The sequence below is a fragment of the Lontra canadensis genome, unplaced genomic scaffold, assembly GCF_010015895.1.
Source record: "Lontra canadensis isolate GAN:19392208 unplaced genomic scaffold, GSC_riverotter_1.0 scaffold4, whole genome shotgun sequence".
NCBI classification, from domain to species: domain Eukaryota; kingdom Metazoa; phylum Chordata; class Mammalia; order Carnivora; family Mustelidae; genus Lontra; species Lontra canadensis.
In genome coordinates this window covers 28,745,226-28,756,632 of record NW_022630998.1, presented here as the reverse complement: position 1 = coordinate 28,756,632, position 11,407 = coordinate 28,745,226, and the positions used below count along the sequence as shown (strand labels likewise).

General features: G+C 37.0%; 1 pseudogene; it reads left to right on the top strand.

Moving 5' to 3' along the window:
• The first annotated feature begins 1,360 nt into the window (after positions 1-1,360).
• Positions 1,361-5,801, top strand: LOC116863864 (annotated as a pseudogene).
• The last annotated feature ends 5,606 nt before the right edge of the window (positions 5,802-11,407 follow it).

Here is an 11,407-nt window from a genome sequence, read left to right as displayed (position 1 = left end):
TCATATGTAACACATGTATCACTGGTAGGGGATATTGATAAAAGAATGTTTGGGAAGAGGGGGTAGATGGGAAATCTCTGTACTATCCCCACACTCTTTTCTGTGAACACAAACCTGTCCTAAAAAATAAAGTCAACTAAAAAATTTTAAAAAAAGAACAGCCTACATAGTATAAAATACAATGTATATAATACAAAATACAACACATATAGTAAAAAAGTCCAATAAATGTGTGGCTCTGATAATTCCTAAAAAAAAAAAAGTTAAAGCTTTCAATTATATATGATGTCAGATTCTTACAAACTATCACCTGAAAACACCAGTTGTTCACTGTTAGCAGTCTTAAATTTTACTAGGCAGTGTTTGAAATCTACTCATTTTTAAAAACTGAAAGCTGTAATTTTTGGTTCTAATTTGTAATTTTAAAGTAAAATTTAGTAAGCTAATGACAAATGAATACACTTACAGGATTTTTCTATGCATTTCCTCTGTTTACCTGAAGAATTTCTAAGGGAAGCTAAGAGATACAGTTAGTAAGATGTGGCCAATGAGAAAATGGTCATAATGATATTCAAAAGATACATGATTATATTCTTGCTAAACGTACTCACAAATTATGTCAGTGACAAAGAGAAGCTGTTGCTCCTACTAGAAGAGAATAAAGGCACTTGAAAGTGCCTCACTCTCTTCTAGGTTCTTCTTACCACAATGAAAACACCCATAGATACTTGGTACAGTTAGCATTAGAGCTATTCTTCTTCTCCATATTTGCTATTTATGATTGACAAATATCTGAATCACCATATATTTTATGTATTGATGTTGATTTTTGTTTGTAAAGCTATCTCTACCTCCCAGCATTGCCCCTGGTACTAATGGTGTGAGGTGCTGAGCCAGTGGTGATATTTTAAATGCTGTCTGATCAACTGGTATGTACTAATATTGCAGATAATTATATGAAAAACTATGAGCAACGTAAGGAAACTAAAAATCAAGAAAATAAGACTGCCTTATCTTGAAAAGCATGAATATTTTATTCTTCATGATTTTTCTTAGATTACAGAGAACTATTAAGTTCCCCCCTCTTTTTTTTTTTTTTAAGAGGAAGTTGTTATAATGATGGCAAGACAATGAACAAGGAGGCAAGGGCTGGGAGAGACTTGATTTTGCACTGTGGGCTTAACTTTAGACATATCTACTGCACCATGTTCTGTATTCATTACACTTAACCAATGGCTCCCAAGATATTACAGTATTGGGGAGCAGGTCGGAAACTTCTTCTACTTTCTGGGGAGCAGGTCGGAAGCATCTTCTACTTTGATAATATATGCATATAAATCAAGGATGTAGCTGATTGGGAATGAACCTTGAAGGTAAAAACTTTATATTTGTAAAAGGAATAAAAGAGAAAGGTAGTGATGTAATCATGAGCTACTACATAGGTCCCCTTTCCGTCCTTCATTAGCAAAGCTAGATAATCTTAAGAAGAAGTAGTTGGACTTCAAGTGGAAACATTTTAGTTCAATAAATGTCATTTTCTTATATATAGTTAATAATCACGAAAATCTACCAAGATTTAGGTAGGTATCAGCATATCCTAATCACTTAATATACATTTTCGGGTTCAATACTTAAAATACTCTATTTTGTCCATTTTTGGGGTGAGGAGTCTGAAATAGGAAGTTTCTCCAATGTCTTGCCTAAGATCCTGTTAGTAGGAACAAAATAATTTATCTAGAGACCATAAGCTCAAACACTTGCTTTACTGGCTCCCTTGTTGCTACTGAGCAAATGACCCCTACAGAGAAGGTATCTCATGGATAAAATTAGGAAATCAATATCTACATAATTGACTTCTAAGAAGTTTTTTAAAGGAGATTCCTGAATTTGATAAGAAGCTATATAATTTCGGTTTAAACTTTTAAGATTTTAAGTTTTATAATTTTACTCCATTCAGTAACATATTACCACTAAGGACCAAAAAAGGGGGGGTTAAATTAGAAGTACACACTTGTTTTATCACTGCTATTTCTGCTGCTGGGGAACCTGGAGAGCTCAGTTGGTTAGATGTCTGACTTATGTTTCAGCTCCGGTCATGATGTCAGGATCATGAGATCCAGCCCTGTGTCAGCTCCTTGCTCAGTGAGGAATCTGCTTGAGATTCTCTCTCCTTCTTCCTCTGCCCCTCCATTCCCCTCCAGTGCATGCACATGCACATGTGCTCTCTCTCTAAAATAAATAAATAAATAAATAAATAAATAATCAATACTATTATTGCTTAATCAATGTTATTTAGAAGTGTTAGTCATATTTTTAGAAAATGGTGAAGTCTTTGGCTACAGAGCTATTCTAAAATCCAGAAAACTGACAATACCAAAAGCTGACAAGGATGTGGAACAACTCTCATTCATTGCTGCTGGGAATGCAAAATGGTACAGACACTTAGAAGGTTTGATGGTTTCTTATAAAACTAAACAACTTCATATCAAATGATCCAGCAACTATACTCCTTGGAATTTACCCAAAGGAGTTGGAAACATGTCCACAAAAAAGCCTGCATGCCAACGGTTACAGCATCTTTATTCATAACTGCCAAAACTTAGAAGCAACCAAGATGTCCTTCAATAGGCAAATGGATAAATAAACTGTAGTACATTAGAAAGTGAAATTTTATTTAGCACTAAGAGGAAATGAACTATAAAGCCATGCAAAGACATGGAGGAAACTTAGATGTACATAACTAAGTGAAAAGCCAACTTAAAAAGGCTACCTACTGTATGATTCCAACTATATGGCATTCTCATTAAAGCAAAACTATGGAAACAGTAACAAGATCAGTGGCTTCCAGAGATTGGAGTGGGAAGGATGTATAGGTGGAGCATACAGGATTTTCAGGGCAGTGAAAATAATCTGTATGGTACTATAACGACAGATACATGTCATTATACATTCATCTGGACCTATAGAATGTAAAATCCCAGGAGAGAACCCTAAGGTAAATTTGGACTTCAAGTGATTACAATGGGTCATTGTTGGTTCATCATACATTATAAATGTACCACTCTGGCAGGAGTTGTTGATAATGAGGGAAGATATTCACATGCAGGGGCACGAGGCATATGGAAAACCTCTGTACCTTCCTTTCAGTTTTACTATAAATTTGAAACTGTTGTAAAAATACAAGGTTAAAAAAAAAAAAAAAAGCCTTGCTTTCATGTACTACAGAGAAAGAGCTTTTTCTTTTGTCTCCCCTTTGTTTTGCAGAATCTCCATTTATTTCTCAGCTTTCTCCTATTTACTACAGGTCCCCTCCCTGTCAGATGCAGTTTCTGACCCTACACCAATCACATTTACACTAGTCTGATTCTTCTTTCCTACCTCGCTATAATGCTAGTTCATCAAAATTTGGATCTGATGAGCTAAGACATGAGCAGAGAAATAGAGAAGAGACATGAGGAAGAAAGAAGGGGGAGGAAGAAATACATAACTATTTTGGAATACTACATCTGCCTGTTACCAGCTCAGAGCTTTGAGGTAAAATGAATATGTAAAGGACGAGACTTCTATTTCTCCATTTCTTCTTACTGTTAACACATCTCTCCATACATTTTCTCTAATTGCAGCCCTCGATAACCTTGAGCAGCAACAATCAGAATAGCAAAAGAGAGCAGAGGGAAAATCTCTTCCAATCACTGCTCCTTCATTTCCCAGGATCCACATTCTGTTCCCTACCATTCCTTTTAATATTTTTTTTCTTTAGATACTTAATCTGTTAAATAGAAATTTATGAACTTGTCTAGGATCCTAATGACCATATTTTTAAATACTAAATATATTTTAATCCTCAAATTATGAGCAGTATTTTAAAATACAACCAGTTTCTGTGCTGAAAACACAATGCAGCTAAATTACACACACACACACACACACACACACACAAACACACACACGTTTTTTTGGTCCAGCTGTATCTTATTTATGTTTTGTAATCTAGTCCAGTATCTTTCATCTAAGGTCCTCTGATCCTGATATTCTGGTAGAAAAATGGAGCATGAATTTGAAGATAAAGAGAAGATCACTGGTCTTAAATCTATATTACTTAAAAGACTCATCTACAACTGATAAGAAATCACAATTTGAAAGTTGCTTATGTTTATATCTTCTTGTCTTTTGTTCTATGAAAAAAATGTAGGAAAGTTACAGTGGAAATTTACAGAATACACTACAGAAGGATTATGTGGTGAGATTTCATAAGTAGAAATTCTTGCTGGACATGAGAAAACATATCCAAGAGGAAGAACTCATCTCCCACTAAAACTGACCTCCCACCCATTAGAACCACAACATGGGGACTGCTCTCATTTTAAGAAAGAACCTAGTCATTTGGTTGGGAAATTTTCCACACATTTGGCAAGCAGTAGGAACAGAATACAACTGAAGGTTTGTCCTCAAGTAAATTGCTAGTGAATAGTGGATTATTTTGCTGAGTGAAGTTTTTCTAAGACTTGATTCTCAGAGAAATAACCCAGGTTAAACAAACCAAGGTAAAAATGTTTTAAAGGATTATATACTATTTGAGCTACAAAGAAATATAGCCATCAACTCCTACTTAACAGGTAAGAAAATTGACATCCAAAGACATACATTAATTTACCTGTGTTTTCTAATTCATTTCTAATTATTACAAATCTGAATCCTAAAAGAAGACATAATACATTTGATTTCATAAAAATTAAAAACTCTGCAGCACACAAATACAAAATCATAATAGAAGTTAAAAGATAAATGACAAATAAAACAAATATTGACAACTTTAAAAAAAAGAATGCTTTTCTTTCTACAGCAAGAAGAGGTTCAAATCAATTATAGAGAGATGAACAATCCTATGGAAATGAAGCACAGAACATGAACACACAGGTACCAGGAAAACAACTATTACAAAAACTATTCATTTATTATTAAATAAATGTAAATAAAAATAAAAAGAAATGCCTCTGCTAATCTATAAAATATGATGGAATATGGAAATGTTTAAATGTTTGATAGCACCCACAGTTAAGGGATTGTGAGGAAACACAATCAGTGGCACACTAGAGAGAGCTTTCCCAACCTGTGAGAGCTGATTTTGTTCATTTTTGTGTAACTCTGACATCACTAACATCATGCTTGATATTGACACTGGCTGGAGGGCTTTTACCATGGAGTTTGTCAATCACTATCAAGAAAGAGAGTTTCTTCTGTTAGTTTGTTTTTAAGCCAGAGAACCAGTTGTTAAGCATTTATCAGCATACCACTATGTATGCTCAAACTTTAAAATGAGAATTTAACTCTTTGAGGAAGATGTAGTCTCAGCCACAGGGGAGCTCTGGATACCTTGCTCCCACTCCTAACTCATGGCTGTCTGCTCTTGGTGAGGAACAAGTTGGTCAGGAAGCTGTGCCATAGCTATTCCTTTGATAGACCATGGGAAGACACCTGTGGTACCAGAGGCTGTGATTCACTGAATAAGAATTATTCTAAACAAATGCAACACAAAATCTGTGGAGAAGGTATGTGCTTACTTGATCAGAGGCACAAAGGAAAAGAAACTCAAAGTGAAAGGACAGTTCAGATGCCTACCAAGACTCAGAATCACTACAAGAAAAACTTGCGGTGAAGGTTTTAAGACTTGGGATCATTCTCAAAAGAGGATCCACAAACAACTCACTGATTTTCACAGTCCTTCCAAGATTATTAAACAGATTATTTCCATCAGTACTGACCTAGGACTCAAGATTGAAGTCTCCAGTGCAAATGCTTAAATCAACCTTTTTAATAAATTATCAGTTGTAAATGAATAAAATGAGAATTGATACTTCTTCATAAGAGTGCTACATATAAATTTATAACCAAAATTCTAATGTGTACATATTGACTCAGCCATTTTGCTTTTATAAGCTTAACCTTAAAATGTATTTAGAGAGGTGTGTAAATGCCTGTCTAAAAAAAAAAAAAAAGATGATCATGCTATCATTTTTAAAAAAACAAAACAAATGGAAATACTCTGAATGTCTAGTGATAGAAACTGACAAAAAAATACTATGGGCATCTAAACAAAGGGAAATTTTTTTTTAAATTAACATATAATGTAATATTAGTCCCAGGGGTACAGGTCTGTGAATTGTCAGGCTTACACACTTCATAGCACTCATCATAGCACGTACCCTCCCCAATGTCCATAACCCAACCACCCTCTCCTTACCTCCTTCCTCCAGCAACCCTCAGTTTGTTTTGTGAGATTAAAAGTCTCTTATGGTTTGTCTCCCTCCTAATCCCATCTTGTTTCATTTTTTTCCTTCCCTATCCCTCAACCCCTCAACTCTGCCTCTCAAATTCCTAATATCAGGGAGATCATATGATAATTGTCTTTCTCTGATTGACTTATTTCGCTCAGCATAATACCCTCTAGTTCCATGTATGTCATCACAAATGGCAAGAAATTTCATTTCTTTTGATGGCCGCATAGTATTCCATTGTATATATATACACCACATCTTCTTTATCCATTCATCTGTTGATGGACATCTAGGTTCTTTCCATAGTTTGGCTATTGTGTTGCTATAAACATTCAGGTGCATGTGCCCCTTCGGATCATTACATCTTTAGGGTAAATACCCAGTAGTGCAACTGCTGGGTGTAGGGTAGCTCCATTTTCAACTTTCTGAGGAAACTCCATGCTGTTTTCCAGAGTGACTGCACCAACCTGCATTCCCACCAACAGTGTAGGAACAAAGAGAAAACTTTGCATTCATTTAAAAAGAATAGGAATTTGAGAGGTAAAAGATGGTAGAAGAGTAGGGGACCCTATTTCAACCAGTCCCCTGAAATGACTGGATATCTACGTGACCTCTCTGAACACCCACAAAATCAGCCTGAGATGTAAGAAGATGTACCTCAATCTCTACAAACATAGTATCTCAAGTGGTTGTTCTCAAGGAAGCCATGATTCTATGGGCAGATATTGGAAGATAAACAGAAGCGGGAGGGAGCCGCCATAAACCCTGACACTGGGAAGGTGAAATAACACAGGAGGGTAAAAGTGTCCTACGCTGGGGACCTGGCACAGAATTGATAGACCCGTAGGAGCAGGGAAAGGACTTTAGGGCAGCCTCCCAGCCTAAAACCTGAAGCTGCAGGGGCATGCATGGGAACCAGGGCCAGCTAGCAGTTTTAGAAGCACAAAGGGCAGTGAGGTGCCCAAACCTGGAAGTGAGGGCTGGGAGTGCTGCTGTGGGATACACAACCCAGAATGTTGTGGTTTTTTAAAAAAGCAGCACTGACAGAAATGGAGACAGTGTGGCTTGGAGAGCTTAGTGGAGAGTAGACTGTGATCTCTTTGACCTGAGACAGAGGTTTGGATATGGTCACTTCTGCTCTGACTCTTGAAAGAGATGTGGAAAGCCACCAGGGAAAGCCACGAGTGAACAAAAGTACCCCCCCGCCAAACCAGTTTTCACTGAGCCCAACCCCCTCACACACAGGGCAGGGCAACTCTGCCCAAACAAGGTTGACTGAGTAACAGCGTGGCAGGCCCCTCCCCCAGAAGACAGGCTGAAAGAACAAGGGTCTGACAACTGTAAGGTCCCTAAAAAACAGGCGCATCTTGCTTGGATTGTGTTCAATAATTTGGATTCTGTACATTCCCTGAACCATCCCTCAACAGAATGATTAAGAGGAGGAACCCCCAACAAAGGAAAGAACCAGAGACTGTGGCCTCTGCCACAGAACTAATGGATACGGATATAATCAAGATGTCAGAAATAGGCTTCAGGGTAACAAGTATCAAGGCAATATCTAGGCTTGAGAAAAATATTAACAATATAGACTCTCTAAGGGCAGAAATGAGATCTAATAGGACTAAACTTAAAAATGCTATGAATAAATTTCAGTCTAAACTGGATACTCTGACTGCCAGGGTAGAGGCAAAAGAATGAATTAATGAGCTAGAGGATAAGATGATAGATAAAAAGGAAACAGAAGTAACATGGGAAAAACAAATTAAAACCCAAGGAATCAAACTGAAAGAGATTAGTGACTCAACGAAATGTTCCAATATCAGAATTATTGGGATCCCTGAGGGGATGGAGAGAGCGCGAGAGAGAGAGAGAGAGATCTATCTAGAAGATATATTTGAGCAAATTGTAGTTGAGAACTTTCCTAATGTGGGGAAGGAAACAAGCATTTGTTTCCAAGAGGCAGAAAGGACCCCTCCTAAGATGACTGAGAACAGACCAATGCCACGAAATCCATTAGTACAATTTGCAAATCTTAGATGCAAGGAAACTGTCTTGAAAGTAGCAAGGGGGAAGAGATTTCTTATCTACAAAGGGAGGAAGATCAGAATAATATCAGACCTGTCCACAGAGATCTGACAAGCCAGAAAGTGCTGGCAAGACAATATCAGGGTACTAAGTGAGAAGAACATGCAGCCAAGGATACTTTATCCAGCAAGGCTGTCATTCAAAATGGAGGGAAAGACATGGAGCTTCCAAGATCAGCAGAAGCTGAAAGAATATGTGACCACCAAGCTGGTCCTGAAAGAAATATTAAGGGGGCGGGTTTCTATAAAAGGAGAAAGACCCCAAGAGTGATACAGAACAGCAAATTATAGAGACAATCTATAGAAACAAGGACTTCAGAGGCAACATGATGACAATAAAAGAGTATCTTTCAATAATCACTCTTAACGTGAACAGCCTAAATACAGCATTGCAGATTGGATAAAAAGACAGGACCCATATATATGTTCTCTACAAGAGACTCATTTTGAATCTAAGGATACATCCAGACTGAAAGTGAAGGGATGGAGAACCATCTTTCATGCCAACATACCTCAAAAGAAAGCTGGGGTAGCAATTCTCATATCAGACAAATTAGATTTTAAGCTAAAGACTGTAGTTAGAGATACAGAAGGACACTATATCATGCTAAAAGGGTCTGTCCAATAAGAGGATCTAACAATTGTAAATATCTATGCCCACAACATGGGAGCAACCAACTACATAAGGCAACTGTTAACCAAAATAAAGAGACATATTGATAATAATACATTAATAATAGAAGACCTCAACACTCCACTCTCGGCAACAGACAGATCACCAAACAGAAAACCAATAAAGAAACAAGAGCTCTGAATGACACATTGGACCAGACTGACCTCATAGATAAACACAGAACATTTCACTCTAAAACAACAGAAAACTCATTCTTCTCGAATGCACATGGAACTTTCTCCAGAATAGATGACATACTGGGTCACAAATCAGGTCTCAACTGATACCAAAAGACTGAGATTATTCTCTGCATAATCTGAGACCACAATACTTTGAAACTAGAATTCAGTCACAAGAAAACATTTGGAAGAAATTCAAACACTTGGAAGCTAAAGACCATCCTGCTTAAGAATGTTTGGGTCAACCAGGAAATTAAAGAAGAATTTAAACAATTCATGGAAATCAATGAGAATGAAACACATTGGTCCAAAACCCATGGGATACTGCAAAGGTGGTCCTATGGGGGAAAAACATAGCCATCCAAGTCTCACTCAAAAAAACAGAAAAATCCAGAATACAAAAATTAACTATATATACCTTAAAGAACTGGAGAAAGAACAAAAAATAAAGCCTAAGTCACACAAGAAAAGAGAAATAAAGATTAGAGCAGAGAACAATTAATTAGAATCCAGAAATACAGTAGAGCAGAGCAACAAAACTAGGAGCTGGTTCTTTGAAAGAATTAATAAGATCACTAAACCACTAATCAGACTTATCCAAAAGAATAAAGACCCAAATTAATAAAATTATGATTGAAAGGGGAGAGATCATGACTAACAAAAAGGAAATAGAAATAATTATCAGAAATTATTATCACCAGGTATACGCCAATAAATTAAGCAACCTGGAAGAAATGGGTGCATTCCTGGAAACCTATAAACTACCAAGACTGAAACAGGAAGAAATCGACAACACGAATAGACCAATAACCAGTAACAAGACTGAAGCAGTGATCAAAAACCTCCCAAAAAACAAGAGTCCAGGATCTGATGGATTCCCTGGGGAATTGTACCAAACATTCCAAGAAGAAATAATACCTATTCTCCTGAAGTTCTTTCAAAAAAAATAGAAATGGAGGGGTGCCTGGGTGGCTCAATCGGTTAAAGCCTCTGCCTTTGGCTCATGTTGTGATCCTGGGATCAAGCCCTGCATCAGGCTCTTGGCTCAGCAGGGAGCCTGCTTCCCTTCCTCTCTCTCTGCCTGCCTCTCTGCCTACTTGTGATCTCTGTCTGTCAAATAAATAAATAAAATCTTTAAAAAAAATAGAAAAGAAGAAAACTTCCAGACTCTTTCCATATGGCCAGTATTACCTTGATCCCAAAACCAGGCAAAGACCCATCAAAAAGGAGAATTACAGGCTAACATCTCTGTTGAATATGGATGCCAAAATTCTCAACAAGATCCTAGCTAATAGTACATAACAGTACATTAAAAGGATATCCATCATGCTCAGGTAGGATTTATCCCTGGGATGCAAGGGTGGTTCAACATTCACAAATCAATTGGTGTGATAGACCACATTAACAAGAGAAGAGACAAGAACCATATGGTCCTCTCAATTGATGCAGAAAAGCATTTGACAAAATACAGCATCCTTTCCTGATTAAAACTCTTCAGAGTGTAGGGATAGAGGGAAACATTCCTCAATTTCATAAAAACCATCTATGAAAAGCCCACAGCGAATATCATTCTCAGTGGGGAAAAGCTGAGAGCCTTTCCCTTAAGATCAGGAACATGACAATAATGCCCATTCTCACCATTACTGTTCAACATAGTACTGGAAGTCCTAGCAACAGCACTTAGAAAATAAAAAGAAATAAAAGATATTCAAATTGGCAACTCTCTTCAAACTCTCTCTCTTCGCAGATGACATGATACTTTATGTGGAAAACCCAAAAGACTCCACCTCCAAATTACTAGCACTCATACAACAATTCAGTAATGTGGCAGGAGAGAAAATTAATGCACAGATATCAGCTGCTTTCCCATACACTAACAATGAAACTATAGAAAGAAAAATTAGGGAATCGATTCCATTTACAATAGCACCAAACACCATAAGATACCTTGGAATAAACCTAATTAAAGAGGTGAAGGGTCTATACTCTAGAAACTACAGAACACTTATGAAAGAAACTGAAGAAGACACAAAAAGATGGAAAAACATTCCATGCTCACAGATTGGAAGAATACACATTGTTAAAACGTCTATGTTGCCCAGAGCAACCTATACTTTCAACGCCATCCAGATCAAAATACTAATGGCATTTTTCAGAGTGCTGGAACAAACAATCTTAAAATTTTTATGGAACCAG